Raw genomic sequence first — 10,793 nt, forward strand, 5'->3', positions numbered from 1 at the left:
CTTATGAAATGCAAAGTGGTGTGTTACATCATTCATTGAAATGTACATGTAGCTTATGCATTGATTGATTGATTGACTGGTGTCAATATTTTCCAGGGTCTATCTCAACCACAAGCTGCAGTGCTGAAGGGAATTTCTTGAGGTGCAAGAAACAGACAGTCCACTGATTGTGAATTGTGATGCAATTGCAAATTAATGTCTTTATGTCAATACTTGGGTAGAGTAGTGTCATTGTTATTCTGGATACACTGTATGAAATTAATCTTTTGACATGAACTGGGGGCAAGTGAATTTTTTCAGGCATCCGGTAATTATGGCAGAGTCGAATGTTCAGGGCAACAATCAGTGATTACCTGTGCTAATAAAGGAATCGGTTCTCCCTAATTTTTGACTAAAATCAAGAAAGGTTTCACAATCCTTTAAGTCTGAGAAAATTGTCAGTGATCTTTCAATACTAAATACATCAAAAATAAGCAGTAACATGAGTTTAAGTGATATCTTTCTAATAGACGTATCTTCACGTGGCATCAATGATTGAAAGATGGGTGTAATATAAGTACCACTCAATTACATGCAGTTAATTTGTTATAGTATACAAATCTGTAGTATTTTCCATCTGAACCGGTGGCTGGCACGCCTCATACGGTTCGATGTAACTTGTAAAGTAGGTCTAACCATGCAGTTAATTTGTCATACAGTTGTACTTGTGTACTAATTTGTAGTATTTTCCATCTGAACTGGCGGGTGGCACGCCTCATACAGTTCGATGTAATTTGTAAAGTAGGTCTAACCATGCAATTAATTTGTCATAATATAATAATTTGTAGTTTTTTTTCATGTGAACTGGCGGGTGGCACGCCTCATACAGTTTGATGTAATTTGTAAAGTAGGTCTAACCATGTAGTTAATTTGTCATATTGTAGTACACTAATTTGTAATATTTTTCATCTGAGCTGGCGGGTGGCACGCCTCATACAGTTCGATGTAATTTGTAAAGTAGGTCTAACCATGTAGTTAATTTGTCATAGTCTACTAATTTGTAGTATTTTCCATCTGAACTGGCGGGTGTCGCACCTCATACAGTTCGATGTAACTTTTAAAGTAGGTCTAACCATGCAGTTAATTTGTCATAGTCATAAGTGATGATGATGATGATGATGATAGTATACTAGTTTTAGTATTTTCCATCTGAACTGGCTGGTGGCACTCGTTATACAGTTCGGTGTCACTTGTAAAGTAGGTGTAATCATGCAGTTAATTTGTTATAGCATTTTAATTTGTAGTATTCTCCATTTGAACTGGCGGATGGCACGCCTTATATGGTTCGATCTGACTTGTAAAGTAGGTCTAAACATGCAGTTAATTTGTTATAGCATACTGTGAAGTATTTTCCATCTGGTTCTGTAGATAAACGTGTTTCAAGAACTTAGATTCAAGTACACTACTATAGGAACTTGCTTTCAAACAATGCTTAACAAAATGTTCACCACAGTTTGTGGTTGGTGCATCATTACTGTAAGTTGTTTGATAATAGTATTGGGCGCAGTTCAGATACCAAACCTAATAACTTAAATCAATTACATACAATGTAGCATATGAATCAATGTGAAATGGCTGAGTCATTCTTCTAGCTGCTATTTCAACTTTCAGGCAGGTTTGATTTAGATACTGAATTTTTTTTATATGGAAGTATACTGTGCATATACTTGTGACGTATTATATGGCAGTTATTATGTTGTCCTAAGGTCAGCCTAAGTTTTTATTAATTCCCAATCAAATGTTTGGTATCTGAACTCAGCCTTAACTTCTCCGTTGGCTTTAACATTGCCAAGTTTACTGCCGTAAGGGATATTTTGTTATGCTTTTGGGATTCAAAATGTGCAATCATCCAAATGAATTGTTGTTTTGGCAAAAACAAAAGCTATGGTATTTGAGGCAAAATGAAACCGCTTCTGCAGGTTACATTTCCAAAGTACTACATGTATGGAAAGGCAAAATAATTTCAACAATTTAAAGAGATGACTAATAATTGACAGAGGCCTTTGATATACCTTATATTACCGTTGCTCCGAACTAAACAATGTAACTAATTAAAATTAATTTAGGATTTAAATACCTGTATATCTATCATAATTAGGAACTTACTGTCACGCAAGTCAATTATTTATTAAGATGAGTAATAATTTGCTGCTAATTGTATTGCATTAGGTGGTTACTAATTTCTGCATCAGGGTACAGTGTCTGTTTCGGCCACGAATTTGAAGAAAAACGTCGAGTAATTCTATCATCTTATTTACCTTACCTACATTCTTTTGCATGTAACATTTGTATTTCAGGTGCATTATGAGAATGGATTATTTTCGGCATTAGTTTCTAAGGAATAATTCACCTTTGAGTTCCATTGTATGGAGGCACTGTCTAAAGGGCAATAAAACAGCTTCATGAATATACTGCAAATACTGTATGTCCATCCAAGTTTGGCTATTTAATTGCCATCTCAATGTGCACTTTTATTATTAATAGTCAAAATTGAGAATGAGACATTTTATTGCATATGTTAAGATAATTAAACCTGATTTATTTTATTGTTGAAATGGTTGTTGCAGTATTCAATCAACAGAGTTTCAAGGGTATGTCATCTTCCATCTCAAGGAAAATGCCAAACAGATTCTTTGATTACATTTGCTAATTTGAGAAAAAAAAGTGATGGAAAAGCATTCACCTCTGGCCTAATGAAAGAACAGTGGTTTAAAATCACATTTTAATCATTTTGCTATTATAAGCAAAACTAATGTTTTGGATCACATCTGTTATCTTGACCAAAAGCTACATGTATATTTTTCACATTTGCTACTTTAATTATTAAGCAAAAATGATATAGTTGTCACATTTGCTACAGTGAGCAAAAACATAATTTTATTTTTTGATCACAGGGCTACCCGAGCAAATGGTCAAATTTCCTATCGTAAACAAGCATGAAAACCTGGTTCTTTGACTGCATTTGGTATGCAGGGCAATTATGTGAAAAAAGTCGTACATTTGGTTACATTTAATATCCCGAGCAAATTTCTACAAAAATACATCCTTGAACACATTTGCTTTCCTGAGCAAAACCCTGCAAAACTACACGTTTGGCCACATTTGCTATTCTGAGCAATCTCTGCAAAAATTCATATTTGAACACATTTGCTGCTCCGAGCAAACGGGCAACGTCGTTCTTAGGGTCTCTCTTCTCTGCCTCTATTGTCGTTGAGAAAAGACCCTGGTTCACTCTGGTCACGTGTCTGCCAGAATCTGGAAGGTTCACCAAATGTGTGTTAGGGGATGGGAGGCAATGTAGGCCATGTCGACGTTGCAAAGAATGGAATCAGCACGCAATTGATTTTGTGGCCAGATGACCATCGAAATAACTTTTGACGGCAATATTTTATGTACTACACATATGGAATTCAACGTGAAAGGCAAAAGTTGTGGTCAAATCGATCGAACACCACAGAAAATATCCTCGCGTTATTCAAGTTTTCACCCGTGTGAAGGTCCGGATCAACGAAGAATGCTAATAGTTTCCGACAATTTTAAAGGAAAGAAGATTTTGTCGTGCAAGAAAACAAGCGAAACGTTTATCCATGGGAAACAAACATGTTCAGCGATCAACCGGTGTGTTGTATATATATATAAACAACTGTTAGTGAGTCTCTCAGGCCAACAAAGGTGTCACCACGTCAGGAGGATCTGCAAGATTCCTAGTCCAAACCTCACGACATGAACGACTGTAGTGAGTAAAAAGGAAGCGAGGACGGACAACTTCTGACGTTAAAAAGTTAAAAAATTAAAAATTTACTAAAACGTTTCGGTCAAAGACCTTCTTCTTGTTTTACTGAAGAAGGTCTTTGACCGAAACGTTTTAGTAAATTTTTAATTTTTTAACGTAAGAAGTTGTCAGTCATCTCATACTTTTTACTCACTCTATATATATATATAGATATATATAGGGAGAATAAAAAAATGAGTCGCTGGCAAACTTCTCACAGGTCTGGTATATTATAATCTCGTGTAGACGTTTCGCCCTTCGGGCTTCTTCAGTACACGCTAAAAACTAAAAACTAAAAATACCTGGTACAACTGAACTTGCGCTATTTATACAAAACCATGAACCAAAAGGTGTAAAATGTTTAAAATTACAAAAAAAATATAAAAAATCACAATAATATGTCATGTAATATGTGCGGTTGGAATACATTAAGTGGACAATACGTGAGATAAGAAATAGTTAGCTCTATTCCGAAAAAGGCGTTAATCACCAGACATCGAAACTAATAATTTAATAATTTAAAATAAACAACAGGACTTTGTAAATCATGCAGTCAGGTTGCCATATGATGAGCGCAAAACAAGATCCCAAGAGAAAGCCTCTGGAACCACGCCAGTACTAAAAACAACAGAACCCCGCCCAGGGGCCCTAAAAAGTAATAGAATCCCTGAACAGGGCCTGTGAGAATGCCGATCTGCACAGCGTAACTGGAAAAAAAGCCCAACTGGTTGCACAATTACTCCAGTGAATGATTCATTAAACCTTATTCTATTTTTGGAATTAAACTCGGATCTTTTGTTCAAGCCGTAAGGTTGGAGGGTGCATAACTGTGCGCACCAAAAGGCCTCTCTTGTGAGTAAGACCTTGTCCATATCATCAGTAGTGTCATTAACAATTTTTTCAATAACAATGAACTCAAAGTCAGACATGTGATGTTCTTTTCTATTGAAATGGACGGCCAATTCACACGTGGCCTTGTTGGTCAACATAGCCGATTTGTGATTACGAAATGTGACCTTGAATTTATTCGATGTTGAACCTACGTATTGAATCTTGCATGTTTTACAGGTGACTAAATAGATGACATTCCTCGACCTACAATTTACATCCTATCTAATGGAATAAAAACGGCCTGTACAGGCGCTGTGAAAGATCTTATTTTCAACAAGATAATGTTTGCATAGATCACATTTGTTCTTACATTTAAAACATCCTACGGGAGTATTATTGCTGTAATGGGTTTTTTTAGGCCTTGCTAGAATCTCTTTTCTGTTTTGGGGACTTCAAAAAGAAGGAATAATTGACCCCTTTGGGAAAATCTGGGATAGCAATGGCGATTCATAAATAAAATGACTAAATGATTTGATGATTTTGCTGATGTTTGGTAGATGAGGGTTATAGTCGACTACCAGAGGAAAGACGATTTTTTTGTCTTTCGGTTTCGAGGCGAGTAAGTCCTCCCTGGGTAGATCTTTTGCCCTTAAAAATTGGTTATTGACTTCCGCTGGATTATAAACTCTCTCAACGAGATATGTCTGGTATTCGTCACTACGTTGGTCAAATTTTTCAATGGTTGAACAGTTTCTGCGAATCCGGGTGGCAACTCCAAATGGGATTGCCTTAGTGCAATGCCTTGGGTGAGCACTGTTACGTAATAAGTACATATGATGGTCAGTAGGTTTAGAATATACATCCGTTTGAATATACCCGTCAACCAATGAAAGTGTGAGATCTAAGACGTTGAGAGAGGTTTCAGATGATACTACAGTAAATTTTATGGTGGGATATAAGGCATTAATGAAATCAGTGAAATCATTAAGTTTAGTGGCACCTTGCGTCCATAGATCGAAAATGTCGTCTCTATACCACCACCATAATCTGGGTTTGATTGTACCGGACTTAGCCTTTTGGTCCATAACTCCCATTGCTGAATCAGCGTAACTACAAGCATTTTTCGGGCCCATAGCAGTTCCATGAATTTGTAGGAAATGTTTGCCCTGAAAGTTGGAATTGTTGTGTTCAAGACAGATCTTGACAGCTTCAACAATACATGGAGTGGATGGGACCTGAATTTCACGCGAATTGACAGCATCGGTAACAGCTTTAATTCCCAAGTTGTTATCGATGTTTGGAAACAGCGAGACAACGTCCCAAGAAACGAGAAGAGTACCTTTGGGGAATGGCCCATTACTTCTTACGTAACAGTGCTCACCCAAGGCATTGCACTAAGGCCCCGGACGCACTGGGCAAAGTTTTGTTTATTTTGCGAAAAAATCTGTCACCAGTTCCCTGCGACAAGTGCGCCCGGTGATTTTTAGATCTACCAAATGTTGTCAAGGTTTACCAAACTTCAGAGACGCCGTCGTCCTGCCTCGGAGCAGGACAAATTTTTGTCAGGCGTGAAATCTGACAGATTTGTTAATTAACACGCCATGATTTGAAGGAAAAATTTGATCTCTATTTTTAGTCGGAGTATTTCAGTCGGCCTTCTACGGACAAATCTGTTTTGGTATTCTAGAACCAGTTGCAGTCATGCAAGGTGAAGCCTCCACTGGCATAGTAGAAGTAAAGAGTAGAAAAAATAGAATGCAAGCAATAATATGCCGAGGGAACATATTCGATCGAAGCGGTTAAAGATCACCATCCCGGGGAGGGGGGTTGACTCCCATATGAAACAGACGGGGATGCTCGTCGGAAATTTTGAATTTAACCCCTAAAGGAGATCAATCTAGGCGTGGCTTAAGCAAATTTTGACCCCTAAAAGAGACCGTTTAAAATCACAAAAATACGACACGCAATGAGTTTTAATGATAAAAAGGCATAATCATGGAATGCTTTTATCTAAAAAGAAAATTTAAAAGGAAATTTGATTCCTGTTTCTCTTCGCGTAATTCTGTGTTACTCCGCGGAACCCTAAACGAGACCTTGGTGGCATAAAATATTGGTGCTTTGCCCGGAACACCCTAAGCGAGACCAAAATCCAAAATTTACACCCCTAAGCGAGACGAAGTGCATCCCCCCCCCCCCCCCCCCCCGGGATCACCATAGGCCCATGACTCCTGAGATCTCATGTAACCTTTCCGGCGAACAAAGCGCAAGCGATGGTGTTTATTTTCGTGTGATTGACACTTGTGGTTAACAAATATTTTGCTGTGTCTCAGTTCGCCCACGTTTGACAAATTGAAAATTTGGCAGAGACAAATTGTGTCGAGATTTTTGGAAGGGCCAAACAAATTTTATCAGTCCAGTGCGTCCGGACCCTAAGGCAATCCCATTTGGAGTTGCCACCCGGATTCGCAGAAACTGTTCAACCATTGACCAACGTAGCGATTAATACCAGACATATCTCGTTGAGAGAGGTTATAATCCAGCGGAAGTCAATAACCAATTTTTAAGGGCAAAAGATCTACCCAGGGAGGACTTACTCGCCTCGAAACCGAAAGGCAAAAAAATCGTCTTTCCTCTGGTAGTCGACTATAATCCTCACCTACCAAACATCAGCAAAATCATCAAATCATTTAGTCATTTTATTTATGAATCGCCATTGCTATCCCAGATTTTCCCAAAGGGGTCAATTATTCCTTCTTATCGAAGACCCAAAAACATAAAACAGATTCTAGCAAGGCTTAAAAACACCCATTACAGCAATGATACTCCCGTAGGATGTTTTAAATGTAAGAACAAATGTGATCTATGCAAACATTATCTTGTTGAAAATAAGATCTTTCACAGCGCCTGTACAGGCCGTTTTTATTCCATTAGATAGGATGTAAATTGTAGGTCGAGGAATGTCATCTATTTAGTCACCTGTAAAACATGCAAGATTCAATACGTAGGTTCAACATCGAATAAATTCAAGGTCACATTTCGTAATCACAAATCGGCTATGTTGACCAACAAGGCCACGTGTGAATTGGCCGTCCATTTCAATAGAAAAGAACATCACATGTCTGACTTTGAGTTCATTGTTATTGAAAAAATTGTTAATGACACTACTGATGATATGGACAAGGTTTTACTCACAAGAGAGGCCTTTTGGTGCGCACAGTTATGCACCCTCCAACCTTACGGCTTGAACAAAAGATCCGAGTTTAATTCCAAAAATAGAATAAGGTTTAATGAATCATTCACTGGAGTAATTGTGCAACCAGTTGGGCTTTTTTTCCAGTTACGCTGTGCAGATCGGCATTCTCACAGGCCCTGTTCAGGGATTCTATTACTTTTTAGGGCCCCTGGGCGGGGTTCTGTTGTTTTTAGTACTGGCGTGGTTCCAGAGGCTTTCTCTTGGGATCTTGTTTTGCGCTCATCATATGGCAACCTGACTGCATGATTTACAAAGTCCTGTTGTTTATTTTAAATTATTAAATTATTAGTTTCGATGTCTGGTGATTAACGCCTTTTTCGGAATAGAGCTAACTATTTCTTATCTCACGTATTGTCCACTTAATGTATTCCAACCGCACATATTACATGACATATTATTGTGATTTTTTATATTTTTTTTGTAATTTTAAACATTTTACACCTTTTGGTTCATGGTTTTGTATAAATAGCGCAAGTTCAGTTGTACCAGGTATTTTTAGTTTTTAGTTTTTAGCGTGTACTGAAGAAGCCCGAAGGGCGAAACGTCTACACGAGATTATAATATACCAGACCTGTGAGAAGTTTGCCAGCGACTCATTTTTTTATTCTCCCTATATATATATATATATATATATATAGAGTGAGTAAAAAGGAAGCGAGGACGGACAACTTCTGACGTTAAAAAATTAAAAATTTACTAAAACGTTTCGGTCAAAGACCTTCTTCAGTAAAACAAGAAGAAGGTCTTTGACCGAAACGTTTTAGTAAATTTTTAATTTTTTAACTTTTTAACGTCAGAAGTTGTCCGTCCTCGCTTCCTTTTTACTCACTACAGTCGTTCATGTCGTGAGGTTTGGACTAGGAATCTTGCAGATCCTCCTGACGTGGTGACACCTTTGTTGGCCTGAGAGACTCACTAACAGTTGTTTATATATATATATATATATATATATATATATACAGGAAACTCAACACTGGACAACTTCTGGGGAAAACTGTAATTGCCCTGAGCGGGATTTGAACCCACGTCCCCCTGACCACTGGTCGGGTGTGATGACCACTACACTATCAGGACAATCATGCTGGCAACAAGGCTGATTAATCATGTAATGTGTGGCATTTCCGTGGGACTCCCTAAGGGCCAGTTTTTCTATGTAATAACGCTGGATCAACAAGTGATTCACAGGCGGACAAGGGTAATTAATGTAAAGAGACAGTTAAGTAGATCCCTTGAGCCAACAACGTATCACCCCCGGGAGGATCGCAAATGGATTCACAGTCCAAGTTGAGGAGAAATTGAGAGAAAGTTACAGGAAACTCAACACTGGACAACTTCTGGGGAAAACTGTAATTGCCCTGAGCGGGATTTGAACCCACGTCCCCCCGATCACTAGTCGGGTGTGATGACCACTACACTATCAGGACAACCGTTGTTGGCTCAAGGGATCTACTTAACTGTCTCTTTTTTCCAGTAGAGTGCTCAATTTGGACATGAAAGCAAAAGCTTTGTAATGCCAAAGAGCTATATCTAACTGCAGACAGTACTGTTTCGGCCTTCTGGGCCTCATCAGTGCAGTGCTGATGTCTGGGATGGAGGTTAAGCTATAAAGCCACCCCAAATGTCCCACACATGTGGTACATCTAAGCCATGCCAGAGTGCTCAAACTAGCGAGCTAGTGAGCATGCGCAATTGCTAGCGGCAATGACTCATCCCAGTAGAGTGCTCAATTTGGACATGAAAGCAAAAGCTTTGTAATGCCAAAGAGCTATATATATATATATATATATATATATATATATATATATATATATATATATATATATATATATATATATATACAGCGTTTTGCAAAAATTTGAACCCCCCAGAATATATATTGATATATATTTATATTTGCGTGCCCAGTTCATGTCAGGTGCAGTTGCCAAGTAGGTGTGAATCTCTCGTGTTAAGGGATATTTCACACTTTACAGACACACGTCAGAACTGTTTTTACAATTTTTTCATCACAAGCTGAGTGTATGTTTCGACATGTCTTTGAGTCAAGTTACAACAACTGCAAGGGTCATTCGCACTATTCCCATATACCTATAACAATCACGTCAGTTTTAGGCCCCCCAGTTATAAAGAAAACCATGCACTTTGTTGCAGCTACTAGTATTCAGCACGTGGTGGGCGTGATAGGTTGTTAATTAAGGGTGATCATCTAGGGAATTAATTATAATTTTTGTCACCCTTTGTGTGACGTTATATAAATGGCCCACGTGGATGCAATGTTGTTGAGATTTGTTGTTGAGACACCGGGAAGAGATGTAGCAGGAAACAAGCACAGAAAAATTCAAAGTCCATCTTCGCATCTTGGACAAGAAAAAGAAATCTAAATTTGTGCATTTCGAGCTCACGGATATTCCCAAATTTACGTTTGCCGAGGAACTGAAGGAGTACTTGCTTCAAAAGTACTCGAATTTGATGCAACCAGCTGAAAATACATCTTTTCAAATCGGGTACTTCATTGAAGGCCGGGGAAACAAAAAATTTCACATAGTCGACGCCCGCACTTTACAGTCTGCGTATGACACGGAAGTGGATGGCCAAATAAACTTGTGGGTTGACCCACACTTTGAGATGTCTTCGTCAATGAAAAAAGAAAGCAATAAGAGGAAACGAGAGAAGCGTAAGTGCGGAATGAAACTCTTTTAACAATTCACTAACCTCTCATGTATCCATGTGCAATATCACGTTTATTAAACTTGTCGTTAAAATTTTTTTAAAGGCCTGACCTCTTCGAGTGAAGATGAAGGACACGAGGATGAAGTTTGAGAAAAACGAGCCAAAAAATCCAAAGTGGATGGAAAGTTCAGTGCTTTACAGAAAAAACATGCGGGACGTTGGCCTGAA

General features: G+C 38.2%; 1 non-coding gene across 1 annotated transcript; it reads right to left on the bottom strand.

Moving 5' to 3' along the window:
• Positions 1 to 9,246: 9,246 nt before the first annotated feature.
• Trnat-agu (transfer RNA threonine (anticodon AGU)) lies at positions 9,247 to 9,319 on the bottom strand. Its single transcript has one exon. It is a non-coding gene; the product is annotated as a tRNA-Thr (tRNA).
• Between the last annotated feature and the right edge of the window lie 1,474 nt (positions 9,320 to 10,793).

This window comes from Montipora foliosa, unplaced genomic scaffold (genome assembly GCF_036669935.1).
Source record: "Montipora foliosa isolate CH-2021 unplaced genomic scaffold, ASM3666993v2 scaffold_468, whole genome shotgun sequence".
Lineage (NCBI taxonomy): Eukaryota > Metazoa > Cnidaria > Anthozoa > Scleractinia > Acroporidae > Montipora > Montipora foliosa.